General features: G+C 34.6%; 1 protein-coding gene across 1 annotated transcript in view; it reads left to right on the top strand.

Moving 5' to 3' along the window:
- The window catches only part of LOC116342137, a 75371-nt gene that overhangs the window by 54448 nt on the left and 4496 nt on the right, over positions 1-16427 (top strand). The gene's annotated exons all lie outside the window — the stretch shown is intronic.

Raw genomic sequence — 16427 nt, 5'->3', positions numbered from 1 at the left:
GTACGTTCGATTTGTGCGCGCTTTCTCACTCTCTTTCGCGATCTTTTTGTTGTTTGTTTCTGATTCGTTGGATTTTGTTTTGTTTACCCCCGGTATGAAGTTGGTTGCTATTCAGTTTATCCATTCCATATTGCACAATGAAAAATGGAATTTTCGTACGGTTTTACGACAGTCAGACATGCACATTTTCACATGCAAGCAAATCGAATTGATTTTAGTCTGTTCGTTTTCAACATCGTCACTCATTCACTCACACTAACAGACAGACAGACACAGAGAGTGAGAGAGAAAGCATGTCATTGGGTATAGAGCGCACATGTTTGCATTTTGGCTGCGCAACGAAAATAAATTATATTTCAGCAGCATGATTTTCACTCGATTCCCATTGCGTCAGTTGATTCGCTTTTAACAGCAGATATATTTGAAATTGGAGAATGCTTTTGGATTCGCCCGCATTGAATGTAATCGATTGTAAGAGAAATGAACATTGGAAATCCTTTATCGTTGATTTATATATAGACGTGTAGGGTAAAAAGCTTTGGCTTTTATAAATTTGAATGTTATTTTATTCGTTGGCATTCGGGTGTCGGAGGGTGTCGAAAATGACTGCATTGAAGGTGATTGTTCAATTTTCGTTTCGGTCGACGAAAATTCCAGAGTCATGATTAAATGTAAAGCAATTTTCAATTTAATTGCATTCTCTTGATATCGAGAATTGCGGTAAATTTTGTTGTAAGAAACATCGATGTAATAAATAGGTATTTCGATACCGCAATATAATTCGTCTTTGTGGTAAAATTATTCATTGTTGAAAGCCATCGCACACAGACGCACACAAAGTCAATCGAAATCACGTTAAATGCACAATGTATGCCATAGACACTATTTCGTTTACTACAACAATTATTCATGCAGGTGATGGTGTGCTGAGCCACCACATTGTAATTAAAAATCAGCACGATCGGAACGTTTTTCGGAAGAATGTATTCGTGAGTAAAATACCTGAATGTAAAGTAAAGGCCTGGCAGTGAAGGATGTTCAAAACTAATGACTTTACAGTTTGATATATATTTTTTTCTTCTTCTTTTTCTCAGTGCTGCCACTGCTTTTCCGTCGAAAAAAGCGTTCTTTGCAAACAAATTACAACCAAATGAGTGGAAAAATTAAATATTTACTCTGTAAAATAGTGAAACACTTCACCTTCATCACAAGTCACTTCACTCCATTCTTCATTGATTTAATTTACTCTTTACGTTAATATTTGTTATAAATCGTTCAACATTACCATCCACTGGTAGTGTGGGAAAAGTTTAACAGATTTTTCAATAAAGCAGCAGTTTGACAGGTGGATAAATCCACCGTGGATTTTCTTCGGTTTGAAGATGCGTTTCTCCTTCTCTCTCTCTCTCTCTCTCTCTCTCTCTCTCTCTCTCTCTCTTCTTTAACTATATGTGTCTCAACATATTCCTCATCCGCTGTAAATGCATCTAAAAACGAGTAAATCAGGTTAAAAACCTTGATATTCCCGCCAATATTTCACTGTTCAAATACGAAGATATATATACATAATAAATGCCGTAGAATGCACGGGAGTCTCGAGAAACTTTTGTTTAAGTGCAGCAAATCCTCTGCATTTTTATACATGGATGTACTTAAGTAAAAATTTCACGTTCATTCTCTGGCATTCATTATGTATATATAAATGTTTGCAACGCACATACATCGAACAAACGGTGTTTTCCAAAGAATCGAAATAAATTTTAAAAGTTCAATTATTACAAGGCGCTTTTGTATGCTTAGCAAATGCACACATAGACGTATATTCTTTACCTTTTTCTTCTTCATTTTTTCATATTATAGCTACCGTTTACTGCAAATATACTCTGCATGACTGCAACGCCGTTCTCAACATAAACGAACGCTTTTGTCTGCAAACGGTGCGGCGCTTTCAAACAGGCAAATGTTCTGTTTGGAATAGCCCTTGAGTGTGTTTGCTTCTTTTTCGATCGTTTCACACGTTTGTTTTTTATTTCGGGGTCGCCACGTCTTTTTTTATCCCGCTTTCATATTGCACATTTTTATTTACATCATTTTATGCGTTCACACTTTGGATTTATTGCTAGTATTTCGCGCGCCGTAACGTCGATAACCGTATTGTTGGAGGTGAAGTCAAAGTTGGTCGACCCATTATTTATTTGATCCAAATGAATTTATCGCCTGCATAATATCTCAAACTTTCCACCATAAACGGCACTTTTAAAAGGATATGCAGTGCGATAGAGAAAGAGAGCGCCCGTTTTATTTTACGTTTTTGTTTTTCTTATTGTGGCGGAACGAGAGAAAAATATAAATGGCAAATAAAGAAGTTGTCGTCATCGTAGTCGTTGTCGTTCTAGTTGTCCATTAAAAACAAACGTGCGCCCCAAAACAATGAGTGCAACCATAAAACAATTGAAGGCTCGCCTTCCATAATGGCAAGCGCATTTAGCAGTCCACACAATAGAACTAACAAACAATTTTCAGCTTGCAGGCACAAATAGACCGCACAACGTATTAAACTTTGGCTTTTCAACCAGCTATATAACGAGTTCATTTGAATTTTTCAAATAACAAAAAAATATACGATTTTTTTTCTGTTGCTGTTTCCTCCTTTTTTTATACGTGCCACTCAAAACGATTATAAGTTCGTGCAAGTGAACAACAACAACAACTTCAATAATAATAATAACAAGAAATGAAACAAATGAGTATAAAAACTAAATGCAAACACAGAAACGAATCCAAAATGAACTGTTTCAGTCGTTAAATTCATAACAAGCCGGCAATTTAACGAAAAATGGAAGCATGAAAACAAAACGCATAGCATGACAAATATGAAAAACACACTCAATTCACAGAGGAAAGGAAAACCAACGCGTTTGGCACAAATTTCCAATGTGCTGAATTCAAATTGTGATTTATGTCAGTCAATCCGGTTTGAATATTCGAACAAGTTAAATCTTCTTTTGGCAAACATAAACCACATTGACGCAACAGTCTCTCGCTCTTTTTTTAATCGCTTTTTCAAAGAGAACTGCAAGCTTTTGATACACATTTTTAATTGCTTTACGGAAATTGGTTCGAGCACTTTATTGGGTTCGCCATTTGGTTTCACTCTTGGTCATCATACTATTACCTAGCGGAAAAATAAATGTAAACTATTTTAAAATTGCTAATGATATTTGCACTTGGGATTTTGCTCATTCATTATTTTTTTAATCACAATTTCCACTGAATTCGTTGAGATTTAAGTATTCATATAAATCCGGATGTCTGCCAACTTTGCCCATCAGAAAAAGTGAATTAAATCCCCAATATTTCCTGGATATGTATACGTCATTAACAAAACAAATTTGTGTGAAGATCCCACTCTGTTTTATTCAATTTTAAAATTTTTACCAATGCACCAACACAAAAATATAAATATTCTGTACCGAAATTATTCCCAAACGGTCACACAACTAGCGCCACGATGGATTTAGTGTAGTTGGATATTAAATTGCTGCCAACTAGTGAAAAGACTTTTGTTCGTAGTGGCGCTAGCTGTGCTAAAGTTTTGCATTTTACACAATCTCTTATGGAACATAATTGCAGTGTGAGATATTCACTGCAAACTATAAAAAATCTATTTAATTCGTTCATTCGCGCTGTCATAAAACTGTTAAATCATTCATACAATCATATATTTAACTCAAAGCAATTATAAACATATCGTTAAAATCGTCCGTATTTTTTCCAAATGAAATTTATTTCCTGAGCTTTCGTGCTCAATTAAAATGATTAACCTCAATTACTCTAGCCATCAAATGAATATAAAGAAAGAATGCGATGAAAATATGGCACAAAGCAACAAATAAAGCAAAAATGCTCTTTGACCTCTGTTCTTGAATGCTATATTTCCTTTGACACATCACGAAATAATGCAAAGGAAATTTATAGAACCAGATACAAAATGCCATAAATGTGGTTTGGCATACCAATGGAAACTGTTAATGTTTCGCAGAAGCTTTGAATGGAAGCTCAAGTCATTTTCGCGTTGGCATACTAAAAACGACAAACATCAAAAACTTTGATCCAGAATTTTGCCAAAGGCTTATCTCTAACGAAATACGAATTTTGTACGTGAACATTTTCTATTGCCATTGATGTAGGTATTTCTATTATATTTCAAGTTGTAAATTCCATCTTAACCATTCCAAATGCCCGAATGAGCTGAAAAAAGCGTGCATAGTTGCTGAGCAATGAAAACAGCGCACGGAATGCGGTTTGAAATGTGTCGGTTTGGGACTGTGTGACAGAACAAAAAATAAAACAAATTTAAACTTTAATTTCACCATGTCATTATGTAGTTGTCACTCGTGGACTAAAAAAGCGCAATATTGTTTTTCAGGGTGAAAAAAGGAAAACTGCACGAATCACAACGGAGAACAAAATGACCTCTTTCGAAAATACTTTTTTTTAGATCGAAAAAACTTAAAATATCCAATTCGAAATATGTTGCGGCAATTTACTGAATAACATATTCACCGATGTGAGCTAATAAAACTCACAGGAGAACTGAAAGTTTCTCTCAAAATATTTTAACATTCTCACAAAGCAACCAAATGAATTAGTTAGCATTTTCGTCGAAAATAATTCATTTTTTTCGCAGTCGCCGAAATACGAAAAAGTATCAGTAATCAGTCGTTTGCAAATAAATCAGCATAGTGTATAAATTACGTATTATCAGATTTTTTTTACCTAAATTATCTTAAACTGTTTTTTATCGAAATATGCAAAACTGCTGTGTTACATACACACGTGGAGACAGTACAGATCCACATACGTACGTCAAACATACACATGGTTCAGTGATAGGTATGCCAATCAGGTAGGGCATAGTTTGAACAGCATGTCTTCGCGAACGACTGAGAACAATGAAAAGGTTGAATATTTTGTCACGACCTTACAAAATCCGTGACACCGTTTCATTGCTCTGTTGTCAGGTATTAAAAGTATAATCTTCTAAACTCATAGAGTGGCTATACGAGGAGAGGTGTCAATCTACGTGAAACATTGTCAGTTGAATGCGGAAACGAAAGCCGAATATTATTATCATTTGGCCCGGGTGGAATGGTAAATGTAAATGAGTGAAATTATCATAGCATTAATTCGTTGATGCTACGGTAAAAAAATTCCAAGCAATCAAATGAGCTCTGCTTTTGACATCTGTAACATTTGAACTGGAAAATGTGCCCATTTTATATGAGCCAATTTTCGGATTCCTTTTCTTCTCTCTCTCTCTCTCTCTCTCTCTCTCTCTCTCTCTCTCTCTACTTTTTTGGCTCCATTTCATATCACGTTTTTTCGCATGATTTCGCATTTCGTGTGTTTTTGCTACATTTTGACATTGTCATTGCTGACAGATCGAACATGATTTTAATTTGAAATTTTACGCCATTGTCAAAAACTGTTGTCTATTCGCTTGTAATTCTGACCTAATTAAATACGATTGCAAATGGCATGTGGATGGGCGAGACACAGTGCGTGTATAGCCCAAAAGGATGAATGTCACATATTTTGTTATGTTAAGTTTTCTATTTTCCATAGTTGTCAGTTTGATGACTCTTCAATTAAAAGCGTCATGTGGTTTAATCTACATTCTGTCACTTATTCACTATGCCAAATGAGTGTCTGTGTTGAGGCTCAAACGCTTATAATTGCATTCACTTCTTGTGCCAAGTGATTTTCTAGTTTTCTTTTTCATCGCCGTGTTTCATCTTTAAAATGTTTAAAATGGGATGCCGTAAATTCTTTCGCAATTACAAGCGTTCTTACATTTCAGCATGCCATGCCTCCTTCAGCCCCGTTACGTTTTTGATTCGGCATAATATTTCGTTTCCATTTCAACTGCATTAAAATCACTAATTCCTGGCGACGATCAGATGAAAAGACAATTAGAGAGAGCTTGAAACAAAAAGACAGCCGTAATTTTATCGCCATTAATATTTCTTTCTTGTTCCACAACTCATGTCGTTGCTTATCGTCTTTGCCGTTTGTGCGACGTATTTGTTCTACATTTCATTTACAATATTCACATTTGTGCCATTAAAACTGACAATTGCTCGTTTATTTCGAGGCAACATCCTTGCTTAGTATCAAACACACACAAAAAACCCAACTTGAACAACATCGAAATGAAAAGAATGAACGCGCACGCGATGCTTTAAATTTCAAAATGATAAAAAGAAGCCCGAAAGACAACAATTTTGAATTACTTTGATGAAGGCGAACACTTTCATTAAATATACATATATGCATGGGTACACAGAATACAAGTCGAAAATTCACAACATCTAAACGAAGCACTCACACACTCAAGTGTATCAATTTAAATGTTCATTTTTCTTGTTAGAAGCTTACAACCGAGGCGAAATGACATAAGCGAAGTTTGTTTGAAATATGGCATTAAGTGCAGGGGAATGAGTGAACGGAGTTACTCGGAGTAAGTAGGAATTTATAAAAGCCGACCGGAATCATTGTTATCAGGTTGACGGTTTATAGCAACTGCCAATCAATGAAAAACTTCTATGATTGGCACATTTATGCCACATCGAATGAAAGTGAAAGACATTTTACTCGGTTCGTGTATTTGTGTATGAAAACAATCCAATCGATTTGACAGTTATGCGAAAGTGAAAGGACGAAGAGAAATGAAAAATATATGCGTATCGTTGAAGCTTTATGGCTAGCTCTTGGCTCCCAACAGTTGGAAAAACTTGAATTGAGTAGTCGACTGCCTATCGGGGATATATTGCGTAAACTAATGTAAAAATTGTGAAGAGAGAGAGAAAAATACACAGAGAGAAATCGATTGAGTTTTTTTTTGTTCTGTGAACAATGTTGCCGATGGAAAAACGATGTACTGACTCTAATTGGTTTAAATACAACATTAAGCTTATTGGTCTAGCTAAACAGAGAAAACACTTGGCTGAGAAAAAAGAGACAAACCAACAACAGCCAGCACCATCATCAAGAGAGATAACAAACAATTGAATTAATCCAATTGATTTTCTGTTACACTTGATAGGCTCAAGTTGAAAGTGTTGTTAATCGAAAACCTAACTGAGGGCAATCTGCTGTGTAATTCTGATGAAAACACCACGACCACATAGAATGAAATTGCCTATTTTACAGAATAAATAAACAAATATAACCACAACAAAAGCATTAAAATGTCTGTGAGTGTGTGTGTGTGTGTGATGTGGCAACAGCGGCAAAAAACGAATGAGTAGGAGTTGTTCACGGTAAACGCGTACACAAGTTATTTCGTTCTAATTACTTTTACCGCATTCGATTCATGTCATAGATAAGACTGTTGAAGTTGTACACACATCGATTCGAGAGTGGTAATGCCAAATTGACGGTATAAAAGTTTTTTCTTCTATCCATTCTATTCGTGTATGTTTACTTACTGATCGAAATAGATATTTTATTATAAAAGCATATACGAATGTAAATCAAACTATTTTCCACATGTTCGTGTGACATCGAGTCAAGTTACCATTTATATGTTCGATTGTTCGTGTATTTGCAAATCGTTTCTCTCTCTTGTTCTCTTGCCACCTCCACGCCTACTGTGTCATTGTGAAATTCAATTTGATTGCTATTTTTAGTGAACGCATACACAAATTGTCAAGACTTTTTAGCCGCGTAAACAACACGAAGGGAGGCATAGGCGGCATAAAAAGCAGCGCTTTTTGGCTGCATTGTTGTGACGGCGTCATTTTATAATACACAGTGCCGTCTACTTTTATTGAATTTTATTCGGTTTACTCCCTTTTTTCTCTTTATTTGGACTGAAAATGACTGACGCGGTTGTTATGCCTCACTGAAAAGTGCTCACATCGACTGGTAAATGTGAAGTATAAGCAAATATTTGCAACAAACAAACAACACAACAAACATTATTCGTATTATTCGTTGGTTGATTTGTTTGGCTGTTTATTTAAATAAAATAGAGTCGACTTCCAACCTGGCTGTGAATTGTAAAATTACCAAAATGTGGTTACCTCTTTTACCTTTACTTTCGGGTGATGTTTGTCATGTTGAAAGGCACACATTCAGCCAATCAACCGGCAAAGGATGCCAATGTTCATTTGAAGTGCTCTGGAAGTAATTTAATTAAAAGTTATTACACCAAAAATGTTGAGAAATACATACGTATGGCACACAAAAGGTGCATAGCAGACGGCGCTTACACACATGCACTAATCAGCGTCAAACAAATAAACAACAAACGAGACAAGAGAGTTAAACAGTGACTGCTTTAATTTATAACGAACATCACATCACACATCATGACACCATGATGATTTATTTTTGGTATACGTGCGTTCATGCATTTACTGCCGAACAACAACAACCATGGGGTCAATCACGAAATTCTAGTGAATCTAGTTTTTGATAAGATTTCACTAGAAAACTAGAAGCTTCTAGTGCGTGAAGTTGGCTCTCAGTAGTTTTTCATATAAATTATATGGCCGTTATTGTGAAGTTGGCTTCGTTTGTGATGTCATTCTTTGCACTAGATTTACTAGTTTTTCTAGTATTCACTAGCGTGATTCGCCCCATGACAACAACAAGAAAAAAAAATACAGAATTTAGCTACAATTCGCACGAAAACGAAAGTAAACATGCAATTATTTTTTTAAGCCAATAAAATGTCATGGCGAGAGAAAGACACGAGTTCAGCAACATTTCACCCGTCGTATACATAAAAACACGACGCAATATACGACTTGATCGCGAATGAGTGAGTGGCGGTAGTAAAATCGCGAAATTGGATTTTACTATTAAAAGTTTTGCGCTCGACGCATAAAAAAGACGAGCTATAAGTAATAATTGTAATTATGAGCCTTTTGGAAGTAACATCTGTGCTACTAACAACCAACAAATCTCAATATTTTATACACATTCGTGTGCCGCTTTCTTCATCTCGCTCATCGTCATACTTGCAAGATATCTTCGAAAGTGTTTAACCTTTTAATGGCCAATGAACAAATGATGGCAGCAGTATCAACAACAACAACAACACATTTCGTTTTCGATGTGTGTCTAACTTGCATCAGAGCTACACAATTTGCTTCCATATCGCACTCTTGAAGATGGCACAGCGAAAACGAAATACAACTAAAGTGTCTTTAGTTGAGAGATAGAAAGAGAGAAAAAAAAAACATCCAGATTTATTAAAGATATTCAAATATTAATGCGATAAAAGAGTTTTCGCGTAATGACTTCAAATACAGATAGACGAACCGAATTGCTGCTTAGTCACCAGGGAAACAGATGCTTGCATCGCATCTTTTTTCCCTACAACGAATAAATTAAATTATTTGTAACTTTTTTTCTCTCTCGCAAAGCGGAACTTTTGAAGTGATTATGTGTACTGGGTCATTTTCATTATTTGTTAAAAAAATACCAGCACAATTGGGCTTGAATACAGAGATTTTGTTGTGTGAATACCATTTACTTAGATTGATGATAACAAATTCCATGAGATAAGTCGGCTTTTTGTGTTAAAGAGCATTACAGTTCAGAATGAAATGAAGCACGTAATTGCCATGGTTCGACCCGATTTCTTGGGAATGAAAAAAAATCTGTGACAAATTCAAAAGAAAAGCTGTAAGCACTCAATTTTATGATTTATTCTCGGTTAATGGTTCTTCGTATCCCAAATAAACATTTCAGTATATGTAAATTTTCACTTTGCTCTTTCACTTTCCACTTATGTTGGTCATTCGAAAATTTGCATTTGAATATGATTCAATCAATTCAGCAGTGCATGAAGCATATATCATAAGTCATGAATGGGATGAATTTCCTGTTGACGAAAAAAAGGTGCCTCACCGCTTCGAAAAAATCTTCCGGCCAGTGTGCATAACGTAAAAAAAGGAGAATTTGTTCCCAAAACAATAAATCAAATTTTTTGAAATTTTGATAAGCGTTACGCATGGCAAATGGCTTTCAAACGCATTTCACTGAACAGAAAACACCCTTAGTCGTCCATGTTATTAGTATATGTCAATTTATTTTTCTCGAGTGCCCTTGGATTTGCATACGTCGAGTCAAGACTCTCATGCATCTGAAAAAAAAAAAAAAAAACGAGATTGTTTCGGTTAATCGGTATTAAGTTGAAGCGATTGTGATGGAAATGAATTTCTTCCGCATGCGATTATAATAACACGAAGTCAAAAAAGGGTGGTATTTGAGATATCGCAATCAAGTCGTTTTTTCTCCACTTTTTCTTGTTTTTCTAGCTTTTGTTGTTGTCGTTGGAATTATTAACTTTTCGTAAAACGTTTCTGAGCCTGAATTTTACACTTAAATATATCTACATGAACCACCGATTTTACTCAATTTTCCTCAAAGCGGAACAATGGAAAAAGCACAAGAGGCATACACAACCTTCATCTTTTATGAATGCGATCATTCCATATGCAAAATCAAAAACACAACCGAGAAAACGATGGCCCTAAATAATGCAAAAAATATGCAAACACCAAAGAAAAATATGATGTATGTGCTTGTGCATTTAAATATTCTGTTTATATTTTCAATAAAATGAAGAACAAAACCGAGAGAAAAGAAATATTGAAAAAAAAACCAGCCGAAATGTTGCCTTTCTGTTGCTTCCTCATTCGATGCTCTCAAAAAAGTATATGATAATGTGATATGAAATTGAATATATGAGAGCCAAAGAAATTCTATCGTATTATCGATACAAAAGAAAATTGAAATAAAACGAGAATGAAATGAATAAAGGAGCAAAAAAAAAGTTACGCTAAGTTGATTGGCACTAAGGTCTTGTGCATACAAGATTGTACACAATCTTTCTCTCCCGAATGTATTGTATTCGAAATGTTTCTCGTGTGTGTATTTAATGTGGAAACCATTCGAAACCAGGAGAAAATGAGAAAAAAAAAGAAAAATCGGTTTGCGGAAAAAGAATCGTGTTTCTATAGTGAAAAATGAGCCACTCGCCTCGGTGTTTTCACATAATTCAAATCGATTTTGAAGTGAAATCAAGTAAATATGAGAAGAAGAAGAAAATAAACGAAACCAAAAAAAACGTGGCAATAAAATAAAAATCACTTTGCATTGTCGACTATCGTGTGGCTTACACCATACACAATACATAAAATATTTGTCCGCTCAGCTTTGCTTTCGCATTTCGTTTTAACTTTTTCGTATTGTTCATCTTTTTTTTGGATCTTCATACAACCAGAAAAAATTGCATACAAACTCGAAAGAGACACAAAACCAGGAGATACAAAACAAAGCACAAAATAAAACGAAAATAAGAAACGGTGTATTGCAAAACACCGAATCTAATAACCTCGTCGTCGCTACAAAGGTCAGAAGAAATATATTAGAAAAAATCCAGTCAATTTCATTTATCTCTCAGTTCTTGTGACGTGTAGAGAAGGAAAAAAATGTCGAGCATCTTCCGCACACTGCCATTGTGATTTATATTAAATTTGTTACATCTTGATGTTTGTTTGTCTGTTTATCAACAAAAATATAATAAATACTAATCAAAAATTATTGGAAAAACAAACAAATGTACGTAATCGGTAATGTTTAGCAGTGAAACGAATTTTTATAAACGAATCAAATGAGTCGAATAGATAAGAATCACAACGAAGTTCATGCAACGAATATTAATATCGAAGAGTAGACTTGATTAGGACTATAAAAACGTGGAGGCTAAAAATAGTTTCCGTGTTAGTGAAGTCTAGCGGCAAGTTGAATATACAGAAATACTGACCCATGAATATTTCTTTCAACTTAGAGCTACACTTTTTTTGAATTGTGGTATACTTTGGAGTTGAATGAGATGATTGAAAAAAAAAAATTTCGAATTTTTTTTAAAATATACATTCAAAAATGCCACGTAATTAATAAAAGATTTGTTGTCTACAATTTTTATATTTGAAATGACGTTAAAAGATACATCAATGTGAATGAAGACCGATTGAAAAGCAAAACAATAGCTGCCAAGTCAAGATGGTGTTGGGTAGAAGTCAAGAGTCAGTAGGCTCAAGTTTAATATAAACATATGTAAGGAAAAGAGGACAAGAAAACTGAATGTTCGTTGCTTCTATGATGTATGGTCTGATTAATATTGCTCATTGTTTTTGAAGGGTAACGAGCCATATACACACACACCAGTGTTTTTAACCTTTTTGACGTGTATTATATACATTTTTTTGTGCACTGCAATTTTTTATATTTGAACGCCATCGTTATTGTGTCGTGTTTGAGGCACGCAAACATATATATAAGCGTCGCGTCATTAGCAAAGCAAACCTATCCCATTTCAATGTGTATTGAAACACGCACGCAAGAGCACGTGGTTATTCTACTGTCTTCATCGCAATTTGAACTATCGCAACATTTTTTTGCTCCTATTTTGCATTAAAAAAATTCCAGAAATTGTTCTTGTGTAACAAATAAGCGCCTTGCGAATTTTAATAATATTGAGTTTGAAAAACGGTTCTATTTCACTATATCAAACAAAAAACGACTCAAAAACGAAAGAACAAAAACAAATCGCTATTATGGTGAACACACTTACAAAAGGCCATATTGTTCATTCTGTCAAAAAGGATTACTTTTATGCTTTATTCCTTCCCACTGTACGCCATTGTTGATTGTAAGTGCCGGTCTGCGGTCTTTGATAAGCATCGAGCCTTATGTTTCCCCATCATCTGATTAGTATGCACTTTGTTTGCTCTTATGCTGCAGGCATTTCAAACCATTTACATTGTGGCCGTTTCAGGAAATAAATCTGCACATTATCAAATAAATCAACGAACGATGTGCTCTGCCACTCAAATGAATCATCTGATTGTTCATTTTGTTCGGGGATGCTCACTCATTCCCTCGTTTTCGATTTGTTTTTTATTTCTTGTTTTTTGCGTTCATTCTATCTAGTTTGTGTTCATTCGAGAATAACTTTCCGCGATTTGTTTGCATTGGTCTCGAGAGTTCGAAAATGTAAACCAAACCGTGGAATTCGTAAATCCATCTCAAGTACCCTTCGAACGTTCCTTCACACACACACACAAAGAACCGTGTACACAATAGATGTTCAAGCAAAAGGCAAACATTCGTTGAAGAAAAACGCAGAAACAAAAAAAAAACACGTTGAAACAAAGGGAGATTCCATCTGTGCATATAGAAAAGAATCTCCGATGAGATGTTTGTAATGAGAATCAAAGTGGGAATTACGCGCTTTAGCTGTGAATCGACTGAAGACGATTACTGTTTTCATTGAATCCTTTTGTGGCATTTTCACTACGAATCAAACTAATTTGCTTTACATCCATTAGCAGTATTGAAATGGAGAGCTTTAATCATACTTCAATTCAAGACTTTTGTGTGTTTGTGTATGTAACGAATGCTTGTACTTTTTCCAATCTTAATTCATTTGGCATCAAGGGTATTTGCATTGGCTTTATCATTGAAATCGATGCGCATACAAAGAAAATGTTCACTTCAATTTTACTTTCATGAAGAAAAATCTAGCCGATTCGTTCGAATGATTGAATGAAGTTTAATTTGTATTCACGTTCCCTGAAGCTAGAAAAAATCGAACCGCTTCAAATGGAATGCATAATGAGAGCGAATGGCGCGCACACACACACACAAGCATCACAATCACCCTTTGCATAATTTTCTTTTTTCGTGGCCCTTCCACATCATGTTCATTTGCATTCTCACAATTCTCGATGAGATTATTTTGGCGCAATTTACCATTTGTTTTTCCATTTTATGTTTGTTTCAAACGTCAGTGAACTTGATCCACGTATGCCATATAGCATTTAAATAAGTTCGTTTTTTTGTTGTGATGATTTCCGGTGTGTTGAGCAAAGCCATAAAAAAACTGGTGTAGAGGAAAAAACGGGGTAGAAAGAGGTTTTGCATGAAAAACGTCAGTTTTTTAAAAGAAATCGGTAAATTGATTGGACGACGATATACAAAGTGGGCAAACGGCTACGGGCATTTAGAGAACGATAGAATCGATATAGTAAAAATGGCCAAATAATCATCATCATCATTTGAAAAATGAATATAAAATGACCCATGAAACCTTTTCATTTGCGTTGAATCTCTTTCTACGCCAAAAGCATGGAAAATTCTTTGAAATCGCAGCAGGCACGCGGATAAAATGTGAGAAAAAGAACGGAAAAAAAGCAAAAGATATTTCTCTTTTTCAAATGCTTGATTGTACAGCATACAAAAGAAATCCACTTAAAATATTGAACCATGCCCAAGTAGCACAAAGTAACTGTAGAAAGAAAAGAAATGATTTTGGCATCGACGCAATTTCCTCAAGCAATATTTCAGATTGAATTCTCTCTGTCCATTCTTTCGAAATCAGCAGATGAGATTTATGAGAAAAAGTAGAATAAAAATTACTTCGGCTTATTTACCTCAAGAAAAGTGCACCATATACCTTTCAATTCGAATGCTGGAAAGCCACTGAAAAATGATGCATTTCAATGAGCAAAAAAATAATAATAATTTACAAAACATGAATTTCAAACCACAGCTGGATATCGGACTCATCATTTTAAGTCAGCATGATTGAGCGGTAGGTGTTTTTTGGGGCATGTCTATGCAAATTGCACACTACTGACACAGATTCGCACAGAATGCTTAGAATACGCTTGAATATCGAACGAATAAAAGCTTATATTTTATATTTATTCTAGTGCTGTGCATTTTTCTCTCCCGTTCCATTTGGATCGAATCCATCCGGGATCCATTCGATGTGTGTTATCATTAGAATGGCGTAGCTGTTAGCTGTAGAGATGGGAAGAAAAGAAATGATAGATAAAATACTTGATTTTATGAATAAATTCGAAATAACATTTCAATGTTTTATCTTGGGACCGGCACGTACCTTGATTACATAATAAAACCTTCCATCAATATGAATTTTATATGGTTCATCAAATTACATGGCAAATTTTGATGCTTTGCAAGATGTTTATTTTCGAATGAGTTCATTCAATGTCACGAGCATTTATCGCCCCAAATTTAATCACAATTATGGAGAAAAAAGAACTTTCCCGATATTCTGTACGCCACTTGTCACAATACAAACATATAACATTTGTATATCCTTCTGTTGCCTATATAATAATTTAATATCATCTCATTTGATGACCGAATTTCGGCCTAATGGACAGTATATGTAGAGAGATAGAGCAATTATTTATCAAAGAAAAGAAGATGAACAACCAAAATAAATAACATGACCAAACTGTCAATGAAATCTGCTTCTCCTTTGTTCGGTTCTTGTAATCATTCACAACGTGATGCCATTTGTTTGCTGTGATTAATTATATGGACATTTTACATGGGAGAGACAGAAACATGAAAGATATGATGATTGCTGCGATGAATGGAGCACCCAATTGAATCATTGAAGATGTGACCGCTCACAGCGACACATCCGAGAATAATTTCAAGAAAGTAAATTGAAACCAAACATTATACTTCATCGGTAACAATTTATATCAGGTTGAGATGAATCGCTGTTATCACATTTGATGGACAAACGTCACGTGTTGACGTTAAATCCAACATACAACACAATATTCAACATGAGTAGGAAATCAGATTCGAAATGAGTGATTTTAATAATATCGATTAAGAATTAATATAGATGATTTCGTTTGAATCGATTCCGTTTCTATGAATTTATGTCGATGGTTTTTTTCCCTCTCGATGGATTATATTGTTATTTAATTTGATTGTTCAAGGGACCAAGATAGCAACAAAAGTACTTTGATTGACAATGACTCGACAAAGTAATTATTAGTTACACTGTTCAATATACTTAAATACCAAAAGTGTTTCCTACCTTCCATTGTTATCCCAAATGATAAATATGATCGTTTTTACTTGAATACATTCAAATCAGAGGGAGTTTTGATTTTGATTACAACTGTTGTGAATTAAACATGAGGTGTAATAAGAGATTGCCATCAAATAAATTTGAACGGGCATAAATAGAAATTTGTAATCATATCCACTTGAATTGATTATAATTTGTTATTTCGTTTATAGATACTGAAATTTACTTGAAAGCAGCCGTAATTAGTCTATTGTAATAAAGTATATATGATTATTTTGGGATTACTGGGTTATGTTTTTGAAGGCCAAATATTTATTATTTTTCGGATACGTCCTGGTTTTTGTTTTATTTTCAACAAAGCAACCAATCACCTTTTGAAATGTAGCAAAAGTTTTTCGATGTTATTTAATGATATTGGGTTTTGTTTCGATGTGTTCAATGACACACTTTGACTATAAAATAGTTTTCGAAAATA

Source organism: Contarinia nasturtii, unplaced genomic scaffold (assembly GCF_009176525.2).
Source record: "Contarinia nasturtii isolate CC-2019 unplaced genomic scaffold, AAFC_CNas_1.1 Cnas_scaffold_810, whole genome shotgun sequence".
In the NCBI taxonomy this organism is placed as follows: domain Eukaryota; kingdom Metazoa; phylum Arthropoda; class Insecta; order Diptera; family Cecidomyiidae; genus Contarinia; species Contarinia nasturtii.
The sequence above is the reverse complement of the archived record's forward strand: the minus strand, read 5'-3'. Positions and strand labels throughout refer to the sequence as shown.